The following is a 12059-nucleotide window of genomic DNA, read 5'->3' as shown; positions in this document are numbered from 1 at the left end:
TCCACAGTCCACGTCCACTAATCACAATGAGTTAAAGTAATTTTCAAACAATTATTCTAGAGGGGACCAGGGAGGCTGACTTGAGACACTACACAATTTGCAAACTTGTTAATCTGTGATTAGATCACTTATATTGCAATCACACGTCTACAAATGAGAAATGATATGTTTTACAATATTTTTATAACAAATCTTTAATGGTAAGTTGTTACTGGTTGTTATTGTTGGATTAAAAAAATAATCTTAGTGTCATCTATAATTTGTTAGAAAAATGTTGTGAACGTGGTACAAGAATCTTGTGTACAAATTGTGTTAAAATGTGTGACAAAGTCGCCAAGTTGGCATCCGAATACTATTTGTAATTACAAATCTCTTTTGTTAAATCACTGGCTATCATCACCTTTCACACTTTCACTTCAATATAAGCTGATATATCCTTCTACTTCTACAACGTCAGAATCCGGAGATGGATCCCGTCAAAGCTGAAGAAGCATCCACGTTGTACCACGTGGTGGCCATGCCTTACCCAGGTCGCAGCCACATCAACGCCATGATGAACCTCTGTAAGATATTAGCTTCAAAGACAAACGAAACGACCAGCATCGATATCATCGTCACCTTTGTTGTCACCGAAGAATGGTCACTTTCAATCTTTTGTTACTGGCTGCGTCGATGTTCACGGTGTTCCACCATTTCAATCTTTTGTCTCAGAATGGTCACTTTCCATTTGACGTGTCAGGTGAGGTCTTTAATTATTAAACATATCTTTTCTATTTCTTTTCTTAAGGTCATGGTAATTGATCTCTTCTTGACAATTTTATCAATAAACAAATTTAAGAGAGTTTTAATATTATTTTTATGGTAAATAAAAAAAATTGTCAAAAAATTAATTATTTTTTTCTTTTTTTCATAAAAAATTTCTTAAAATGATTTACTAAAAAATGCTCTAGGCGTAATTGTTAATAAATTATTTTAGTGAAATTTTGATATTACTTTTATAGAAAATAAAAAAAATTTGTCAAAACATTAATTGTTTTATTTCTTTTTTCATAAAAACTTTTCTAAAATTAACTTTTCCCTTCTTTTTATTAGCACAGTATGCTACTAAGTAGAGTAATTATTATTTAGCTAGTAGACATGGATAATATAAAGAGCAAGACTTAGCTGTTCCTTAACTTCCTCTCTTAGAATTCTGTCATGTGACTTTTTTCTCATAAATAGAAGTGTATTTTTTAAATTAAGTAGTTACATGACAGAATCTTAAAAAGAGAACTTAAGGAACAGTACATAAATTTTGTTCTAATACAAAACTTCAAATTATTAGGTAATACAAAACTTAACTTATTAATGTGACTTTTTAAATTAATGTCATATTTTTGTGTCAAATGATTTATTTGTATCGACGTGGACTATGGTGTAGCAAGTTCATTATATTTGAGAGTATCTAATAATAACAATTTATGTATAAAACATATATTTATTTGAAAATAGCATTATTACACTTCTTTAGATGTTGTCTTTTATGTTCTTAATTAATTTTATTCAACAATAGTAGCCTATTGGGTAATAAACCAAAATGAATTGAGGTGTCTTACAAGAGGATAGCACATGTCACCTTTATGCTATAGTAATTACTACAATCTTTTTTTTTTTTTTAGAATACTAAGTATTTTAATACATACATGGGGAGAGAGGGGAAAAAGTCTTTAAAAAGTTAAGGCATAATACATAAAGAATTATAAAAACTTTGTCAAAGTTATTTAACAAGGATGAGTTAAATTATTACTTTATTTTTTAATAAATTATTTTTTATCTTTGCTAACTCAATCTATTCAAGCAAAGTATACAAACTTTGAATTTGCAGAAAAAGAAATACTTCAACTATCACAGAGGGTTTCTTTATTTATGTACCAAGATAATGTAAGTTTTTTAAATGCTAATTTCTATTGATACAATTTGTTTTTTGTTTTTTTTTTTTTTTTTTTTTTTTTTTTTTGTATGCATTCTACAGCAAATGGCAATGAGCGTGTAGACTATATCCCTGGAATTTCTTCCATTCGTCTAGTCTAGTAGATCTTCCTTGGACTGTTTTGAGGAACCAAAAAATGTTGCATAGGATCCTCGAAGCTTTTTCTTGGGTGACCAAAACACAATATCTCTTATTCAATTCCACCTACGAGCTTGAATCTCTAAAAGCAGATTTGCGAATGCCCATATATACTATTGGCCCAACCATTCCTTACTTCAATCTTGGAAAAAATTACTTAGAAAGTAATAACCACAATAACCTTAACCATATAGAATGGCTAGATTGCCAACCAAGAAGTTCTGTTCTATACATTTCAATGGGAAGCTTTCTTTCATTTTCTAGTGCCCAAATAGATGACATTGCAGCTGGTTTGCATGATAGTGGGGTTAGATTCTTGTGGGTGGCGCGTGGTGAGACTTGTAGGTTGAAAGAGATTTGTGGTGATATGGGTTTGGTAGTGCCTTGGTGTGATCAATTGAGTGTGTTGTCTCATTCTTCTATAGGGGGCTTTTGGACTCATTGCGGTTGGAGTTCCACTCAAGAAGCTGTGTTTTGTGGTGTTCCTCTTCTTACCTTCCCCATAGGCATGGATCAAATGCAAAATAGTAAGCTCATTATGGAGGATTGGAAGATTGGATGGAGGGTGAAGCAAGATGTGAGAGGAGAAAGTTTGGTGACAAGAAAGGAAATTGCACAACTGGTGCAGAGATTCATGAACTTAGAAAGTAATGAAATGAAAGAAACAAGGACAAGAGCAAGTGAACTTCAACAAATATGTCAACAAGCAAGTGCAAAAAAGGGATCATCTGAAATGAACATCAATGCCTTCATCACGGACCTTTCAAAATGCAATGGACGATGAGGAGATTACACCAACTTTTCCTCGTTACAAGACCATTTCATTCATGTGGCCTATTTTACCAAAATGTTCATACACCTTACATATTACACAGGCACTGTTGTCAACAGGATATAATCATTTTGGTGTGGACATTTTTGTTCATGATAGTAAAGGAGAGATGTTCTTGCCGCTACTACTTCTGAGAGTTTTTAATGCTTGGGAAGCACACTGTTGGCTAGTGATGTGTCCCTTTTAAATTGATTGGAATTTGGCTTATATATGGGTTATTATGAGTTGTAGTGTTTGTTCCACACATATGTGTGACAAGTTTGTGTAATTGTGAGAGACCGTGACTTCGGCCCAAACCTAAGAACTGTGGGTTTTAGCACTTGGCCCACCTGAATGGGGTGGGGTCATGTTATTGCCGCTCAAGAGACAATGGAGAGATCCTACTTTTGTTATTCTCCTTCTCAGGTCAAGGGTTTTACAATGGAGTCTTCATTTATTTGATTGGAAAAAGAAGAAAACCAAGAGAATTGAAAAATACATCATTGTTATTGATGATTTGAAATTGAAATTGTATATCTCTTTGATAATAACTAGAAAATTACATAGCTTTGGTCCTAGATATAGTCTAAAATAAAAGTACATCACTTTGATTCCTAGTTACAATCTAGAAAGAGAAATTACAAGGATAAACCTAATTTACTAACCATTGATTTAAGTTTGGGAGCTATGGTTACAAGATTGGGAAAGTGTTAGACACCCAACCTGCTTGGTGAAACCAGTCTTCTAGACTATAGTGGCCAATATCATGTCATATCATTCAAAAGTGTGAATCTAGTATTGTACATCAAAAACATGGTAACATATTTATAATTAGGAGAAGCCCTAGTTCTAAACATGTGATCATAACACTTGAATTAAAAACCATAGAAGCATAGAAAATATGAAAAACTAAGCAAAACCTAGGTCTAGCAAGATAAACAAACAAGAACTAACTAAGAATATGAAAATAAAACATGCTTGAATCTTAAAGCTAAGGAATAATTAAATGGAGAAGGCTAGAAACCTTACCAATATGCACAACACTGCAAGCACTCTCAGTTTGCTAGAATGCTCTGAGATTTTTTTTGGGGGGGGGGGAGGGGTGTGGGGGTTCCAATGTTTCTGAGTGTTTTCCCCAATGTGTTGAACTGGAGGTGAAGGGTTATTTATACTAGGAGTGGGGGAGTGTTAGGTCTCTAGGCAATGTGGGACTTTAGAAATTCAGATTTTTTTTTAAGGAAAACGTGGGTGCATTGTCAAATTGAGTGGAGAGCAAGCTGAAGCAGAAAAGGGAAGGAATCTTGCGATTTTGGTCAAAGTGTTGATTGGAACTTGGTTATAGATTTTTCCTTTTTTTTTTTTTTTTTTTTTTTTTTTCCAATGTAGACCTAATTTCCTCTAAATTTTACTTTCTTTTTCTGATTCTCTTGGTCCTCCAGTTTAGCAAATTAATTCAAAACATGTTTAATTAATTAATTAATTAATCAATCAATTTTTACTTATTTTTCAAGGAATCATTAAATGGTTTGACCTGGATTAAATCTGGTGCATGCAACCTTACCATAACCCCTAATCCCAGTTAGTAGGATTGCGACACATTACCTAATTTAAATTGGTCTAAAAATAGTCCAATCAAAATTAAGAGATAATACTCACCTAAGGTTGGAGACTAATTTATGCAAGCGAACCTTACCGTTAAAACTTGTTTCTTGGATATTTTTTAATCTGGTGGTCCGATTAATGCTCATGAATTATCGTTTTGATCGTTATGACTTGTTTTATGAATAGTATATGGAAATTAAACAGTCAAACCCATAGTCTTGAGTTGGAGACATGATATGGTGATGATATGCAGTGCAATATGAGTTAGGTCAAATGAGAGGCGCAAAATGAAGTCTCTACAGTAATTTCCATATCTTTGAATATAAGATACAATAGAATAACTTGATATAAAATAAAATAGTATAAGGTTTTTTTTAAAAATATATATATATATATTTTTGCCTTAGGTACCACTTAGCCAATTTCTTGGGGTTTATATATTTTTGACGTTTAAAGATAGGAAACCTTTATTCTTCTTAATGAAGAGTTTAAAAATATTGCAAGACCTTGGATGTGTGTTAAAGTTTTAAAATAGGGTAGACCTTTTAGTAAGTCATGTTTTCAATGTATTTTTGCCCTCAAAGCACTAATTTTTTCCCTTAAAAATATTGCAGCAACTTCATCCTCATGTCATAAACTAAGGGTAAAATTGAAGATTTTTAAATAAAAATGAGGGTAATTTAGGGATAATATACAAAAATATTGTACCAGTTGTTGCATTTTTGAATTGGATGTCGGCTGGTCTGGAGTCCAAATCTCTGTCTCATCTATTGTGCTTCACTCCATGCTCCACCAATAAAACTTGGATAGGTGGCCTCTCCCATTAAGTGAGATGACCCCTAACATTTAACTTAGACGCTAAAGTTGACGTTAACCTAAACTCTTTTGATTTTTGTCTCGTGCGTAGCTTTTGTTTTTTATGTTAACCTGAACTTTTTTTTTCCTCTTCCGTAGCTTTTGTTTCTTCTCTTTGGTTGCCACTTTTGGTTTTTTTTTTTTTTTTTTTTTTTTTTTCTCTTCTCTATGTGGTCTCAATCTCAAGTGTTCATCTTCATCCTCACTTCACACCAGTTACAGACACATTTGTCTCTCTCTTTGAATCTTTCACTTGTTTTTTCAAAAACCAATCTGCTTCTATTGGTTTGTGGAAAGGAAATCTTTTGGGTTTTTTTGTTACCGAACATTTTAAGGGTTTGATGTGGGAGTAAAGTGTGGAGAGAAACAAAGTGACTTGTCTATGGTGATAATGGTGTTTGATTCTTGTTGTGTTAGGAAACATGTGGAAAGAAAAACATTTTTGGACAATGTTAAGGTTGTAGTCAATAAATAATTGGAGTTGCTAGATTTTGTATTTTACATGTTTGTTTAAATTCTTGAATGAGTTTAGGGACAGGAAGCTCCTCCATAGAAGCTCTCTTGTATATATATTATTGTAGAGATTACAATTTGATTCGAATATACGGATAACATTTTATTTAAATTTTAGATTTCATTATTTTATCAAACTCTATTTGATAAGGACTAACTTAGTTGATGGATATCTGCTAAGAATGCTTGGACTGATATGTTTTGGTTTTGTGCTTCAATTGAGATAATGTAGAATATGTCTCAATTGAGGCTTTTTTTTTTTTTTTTTGAGATGAAAGATAGAAATTTTATTAGATAAATATGAGAAACTGTACATAAGAACCCTGTACACAAGGGAAACCAAACCTATACTACAGGAATAAAACATTATGTAGGAGAAACAACTTCTACAGAAACAAAAACAGGGGAACCATACCGAGTTTGTAGAAACAAAAATATTATGCAGGAAAAAAATTTCTGCAGTAAACAAAACAGAGAAACCAGACCTATTCTGCAAAAACAGAAACATTATGCAAGAAAACAAACAATTTCTTCAGAAGCAAACAATTATGCAGAAAACAACACTATGCAGAAAAGTAATAGATATGCAGACATCAATCAGATCACATTCAATTGCTTGATTGAGTGACTACCAAACATTGATACTCCTGCAGAGAACCAAGTACTCCATTAAGAATGGACTTGGGGTGAGTTTAGATATGTTCAAAATAATTTTTATTTCGAGCATTCCGAATTGCCCAAGCTGTCACTACCCATCTTTTTAGCTCTTGTTGAGTAAGTTTGTCCACCAACCACCTAAATAGTATGAAGATATCTTGAGCAACATTTGAACATTTTTGAAGCTTTCCTCGACAAAAGGCCCAAAGCAAATGGGCAGCAGAATTTCCATGCGTGTCTTATGAGCAAGAAGATCAAACACCTTGTCCCTATCCCATTGTCCAGTGGCATCATGAATCAAGTCCCTCACCAACAGATTAGGCTGAACCTTTCCCAAAAAAATTGGTTTATGCGTCAAACATTTATGAGTTGAAACTTTAATATATCTTCCATCCCCAACCTGTCATTTTGAACCTTCCTTAATAAGATCTCTAGTTTTCAAAAGACTCCTCCACAAATATGAAGGATTGCTGCCAATCTCCACATCCATAAAGGAACAATTTGGAAAATATCTTGATTTATGCACTCGATAGAACAGAGAATGAGTATTATGAATCAAACGCCAAGCTTGTTTGGCTAACATGAGGCTAGTTAATATATAATCTATTACTGTCATGCTAGGCTAATAGGATCTCATATATGAAATTCAAAATCAATTAGTATTTTTTCTATATGGATTATGACTTTCAATTGACTCTAGAGTCAAGAACTTTGTCACTACAATTAAAATAGGAATCCATGAACAAAATTAGGAAGTGCCACAACAATTTTACTAATGATATATGCAGTGTAGCAGAGCAAGAAAGATTTTTTTTTTTTTTTTTTTAAAGAGCAGAATTTTTAGCCCTACAGACAAAACAACAGCCCTCCTAATAACTCACAGTCCCAAACAAAAGGCAAACAAAAAACATTGCTCCTCCACCAAATACAGAAGTTCAAGGAGCCTTTTTGCTAACAAGATCTAACTAAAAGACACATTTGGAAAACCATAGTAAAAGATAAAAAATTTGCAAAATTAAGTTAACATCTCTCTATCTAATATCTCAATGCATGATATCTATGGACTTGGAGCGTGGCTAATAAAGTCCTACAAGCAATCACACTTCTATCTTCACTTCTATCTTGTTATTCAACATCTTCATAATTTCTTTGATTTCCCATTTTGGGTAATTGTGCCTACATATCAATGTATAACATATTAGAAATCAATAAAATCAAAGCAAAAAATTAATAATTAAATCAACTTTCATCTAATTACCTATATCAAGTTCAACATAACAGTAAAGCCAGGTGTATTTAAATTTTTCATGCTATCTTCCTAATACATTTCACAATGAAACAAATAAAAATCAAAGAAATAAATAAATAAACTTTCATTTAATTACCAGTATCAAGTTCAACATATCAGTAAAGTCGGGTGTATATAAATTTGCCATGCTATCTTCTTGATACATTTCACAATGAAATAAAAAACAAAAAATACAACGAACCATTTATAAGCTGATACTAAAAAAGTTAAGAGTAATATAACAATAAATAAATAAATCATAATCAAAAGTTAAAAGTTTACTATTGTATGTGTGAGAGATAGCAAAAGTGCCTCTCAAAAAAGAGAGATTTTTGGACTGCTTTTTAGGGTACCTCTCTTTTTGGGTAAGTGGTGTGGAGTCGCCACTTATTTTTTATACCAAAAAAAAAAAAAAACTAAATATAAATACATGACTGAATTGTTCCTTTATCATTGTGTAGACACTGAATTCTGCACCCATGATTTAATCAAGGAGAATAACTTGAATGACCAATCCATGTACCCCAAAAATCATAATTGCATTACATGCATCAATTTGTTCTCGCATAATATGCATCATTTTGTCTTTGCATTATATGCATTAATTCATTCATTTCATATCATAAAAATGATCTTGAAATTCTAACGATCGCAGTGGTGTTTCCGATTATCAAATCAGACTATCAGATCAAAAGATATCGCATGATCAAGTTTGCATAGTCAACATGCATTGTGTCTAGGTAGAATCGACCACACATGATCAATTTAAATTAATTATAATTGGTTAAAAAATAAAAATTAATTAAATAATTTTGTGATTGGTTGATAATTAGTGTTTAAAATAGGGATGCATGCATGGGAATAAAAAGGATGACTGGATAACAATAAAACTATAGATAATCTGAACTTTATCAAGATTTATTTTAGGGCATTTATCTACAAGATAATTGTCCTTAAATATCCTGAATTATCCAAAAAAGAGATGAAAAATCATAGATGGAGGATGAAAACGCGTCTAGGTACAAGGACCAGCCAAAAAACCCTAGAAAAGGAGTCCAAACGGCACCCAAACACGAAAGAGTGTTCGGAGCCATAGGGCCAATTCGGCACTCTAAAGGGGCTGAATTTTCATGTGATAGGCTTTGGCCCAACGGCCTTCGAGTGACGATAAGGCACACCCTTTTCGACCTTTTCATAAAAGGATGCGTTTGGATTCAAACCCTAATCATCTGTGCCTACTTTTTAGAATCTTTTGGCCTCTATAAATAAAGACTGGACCTCATAATTCAGCACCTTTTTTTATGCTCTGAGAGGCACTTGTTTTGGGCTCCCAAACAGCTCATATTTTCTGATCTCCTCATTGATTTTCTAGAGAAGCTAGGGTTTTTAGGTTTCAAGGATAACTGAATAAGTTTCTTTGAACCCTAAAACATCCTCACAAGTAGAAGAGTGCTCATGCAAGAGGTTGTTTTCTAAACCCTTTTATTTTTATGATTTTCTAATCATGATTATGTATGTTTAATTGTTTCAAATATTCATAATTTGGTTTATAAAAACATGTTCTTGATTTCTTTATTGTTGATATAATCTGTTTCTTAATTTTAAAAATCTGCATGTAGTTAACTATTTTTCTTCAAATAAAACGGATCTACATCTTTTTTAGATGCAGATGTGAATTTTTCTTCAAATAAAATAGATCTGCATCTTTCTTAGATGCAGATCTGAATTTTTCTTCAAAGAAAATAGATCTGCATCTTTCTTAGATGTAGATCTGAATATTTCTTCAAACAAAATAGATCTGCATCTTTTTTAGATGTAGATCTGAGTTTTTCTTCAAACAAAAACGGATCTACATCTTTATGAAATGCAGATCTGAATTTTTCTCAAATTAAAATTGATTATATCTTTCTTAAAATACAAATCTGATTTTTTTTTAATACATACAAATTTTTGAAATAAAGAAAGAGATCATGTATTACTGTGTTTGTATTTGTTTTAATTCATGATTGCATAAATTCGTATTATGGGTGAAACTCTCTTCTTAAAAAAAAAAAACTTTTTTCATTCTTTTAAAACATATAAAAATTAGATCTGGTTTTTCTATTGTCAAAAAATCCTTTTTATTTCATCATAAAAACAGATCTAATTTTTCTGTTATCAAACAACATTTTTTAGTTCTTCAAAAACAGATCTAATATTTTTCAAACCAAAAGACTTTATTTTATGTAATAAAAACAAATCTTTTTTTTTTTTTTATCTCCAAAAACCACTTTTTTCTACATATACAAAACATATCTAGTATTTTTGACAAATCAAAATCAATTTTTTTACCAATCAAAACAGATCTGGTTATTTTCAAAAGAAGAGACTTCATTCATAAATAAATTTATGTAATTTGATCTATGTTTCACATGTTCGACATATCATTCATGACATGCATAAAAAAGTACATTGGTCACAGGAGTCTAGAAGACCAGACTCTATTTGGGCAAAATTGTGTGCCTAACACCTTCCCATTTCGTAACCTAGCCTCTAGATTTAGGTTTTTAGTTTAGTAGATCTAGCCTTGTTTTCATTTATTTTGGGTAGAATGTAACTAGGATAGTAGGCCATGTAATTATTTGGTAGATTGTAACTAGGACCCAAAGCTATGTAATTTTCAAGTTTTTCAAGATATGTAATTTTTATTCAATCATGTATTTTGTAATTAGTATTTTTTTCTTATTTTTTTGTATAAAGAAAAATAAGTGGCAACTCCATACCACTTACCCAAAAAGAGAGGTACCTTAAAAGATACCTGAATCTCTTTTTTGAGGGACGCTTTTCATTGAGGTCTCTCACAGTGGTGACTCTACTGGGGATGTTGAGGGCTAAGCTTTGTATTAGACTTAAGTGACCAAATACGTACCTTTGTTTTGCATGGTCTTGCATGATATAGTTGTTGTTTGTTTATTTAGGTTTGATGGGATGTTGCATAATATTGTGGTGTATGATATTTTGTTGTTTGTTTTGGTTGTTAAAATCTTTCCCTAATTGTCATAGTGTGTGCCATCCAAACAACAATGTATGCACCCCTTTCAACAATTTGTGGTAGTAGTAACCATGGATCACTGGTCTTCATTAGATTCGGGTACCAAATGGCGAACTCACCAACTCATAACCCAAAGTCTGTTAGGTTCTAAAGTCTTAGGATTTTATGTATTTAGAACTCTAATTTGTATTGTTGGCAAACCATGATCAAAACAATGTGTTTAGAAGTGTTTTAGTCTAGCTCAAAGTTGTGCATTTATGTAAAGTTGGAATCGAGTTAAAGCAGGAAAGCATTGTGCCTTTCAGCCTGGCTCGATTGATCGAAAGATAGGCTCGATCGATCGAAGCTCGGGCAAAATGATTTTCTGCAGATTCGTCCAACTTAGCCCTAAGTGTTTTAAAACGTTTTTAGGGTTTCTTATTTGTCCTAAGTATAAAAGGCAAACCTTAGCCATGTTTTAGTGTTGCTCATAATTGCGGTTTGTGTAAATCTCTTGTGAGATCTAGAGGAGCTTTCCTTTACACAAACTTAGGGTTTTCAAGGAGAAGATTTATCTACGCCTTAATGATCAATTCAGTTGCTGCCATTGAAGCTTAAAGAAAACACAAGCGGGTGTGCTTGTATCTGGTGGTGAATCCAAGAAAGAAGGAGTCCGTGGATTCGGAGCTTGCACGTGGTCGTGTCAGTAAGTTCTACTGGTTGGTAGCAATAAGAAGTCAAGCGTGGGGGCTTGTAAGTTTTATTGTATGAATTTTGATTCTTTCAAGATAGTGGATTCAAGTTTACCTTGAGGATAGCTAGGTCAAATCCTCCTCAGGTTTTTACCGGTTTGGTTTCCTGGGTGATCATATCTTGTGTTACTTATTTTCCGCTGCTTTGCATGATTTGATCTTTGTTATTGTGATAACCTAGACTTGTTTAATTGGACTAAGTAACAACTTGGCTAATTACCTAGGTTCAATCAATTGTTTAAGGGGTCTAAAAACTATCAAAGTCACTGGTTAGCTAATGTGGTTCTGGTTCCAAAGAAGGATGGGAAGGTCAGAATGCATGTAGATTTTCAAGATCTGAATAAGGCTAGCCCAAAAGACGACTTTCCTTTGCCTCACATTGACGTCCTGGTTGACACAACCAAGCAGGGCATGTGTTGCTCTCGTTTATGGATGGATTTTCAGGATACAACCAGATTAAGATG

The 12059-nt window shown here is 32.6% G+C and overlaps 1 pseudogene; it reads left to right on the top strand.

Moving 5' to 3' along the window:
• The first annotated feature begins 360 nt into the window (after positions 1-360).
• On the top strand, positions 361-3496 carry LOC126713099 (UDP-glycosyltransferase 87A1-like; annotated as a pseudogene).
• The last annotated feature ends 8563 nt before the right edge of the window (positions 3497-12059 follow it).

Source organism: Quercus robur, chromosome 2, assembly GCF_932294415.1.
Source record: "Quercus robur chromosome 2, dhQueRobu3.1, whole genome shotgun sequence".
Classification (NCBI taxonomy): Eukaryota; Viridiplantae; Streptophyta; class Magnoliopsida; order Fagales; family Fagaceae; genus Quercus; species Quercus robur.
Note: the sequence above shows the minus strand (reverse complement) of the source record. Positions and strands in the feature narration are given on the sequence as shown.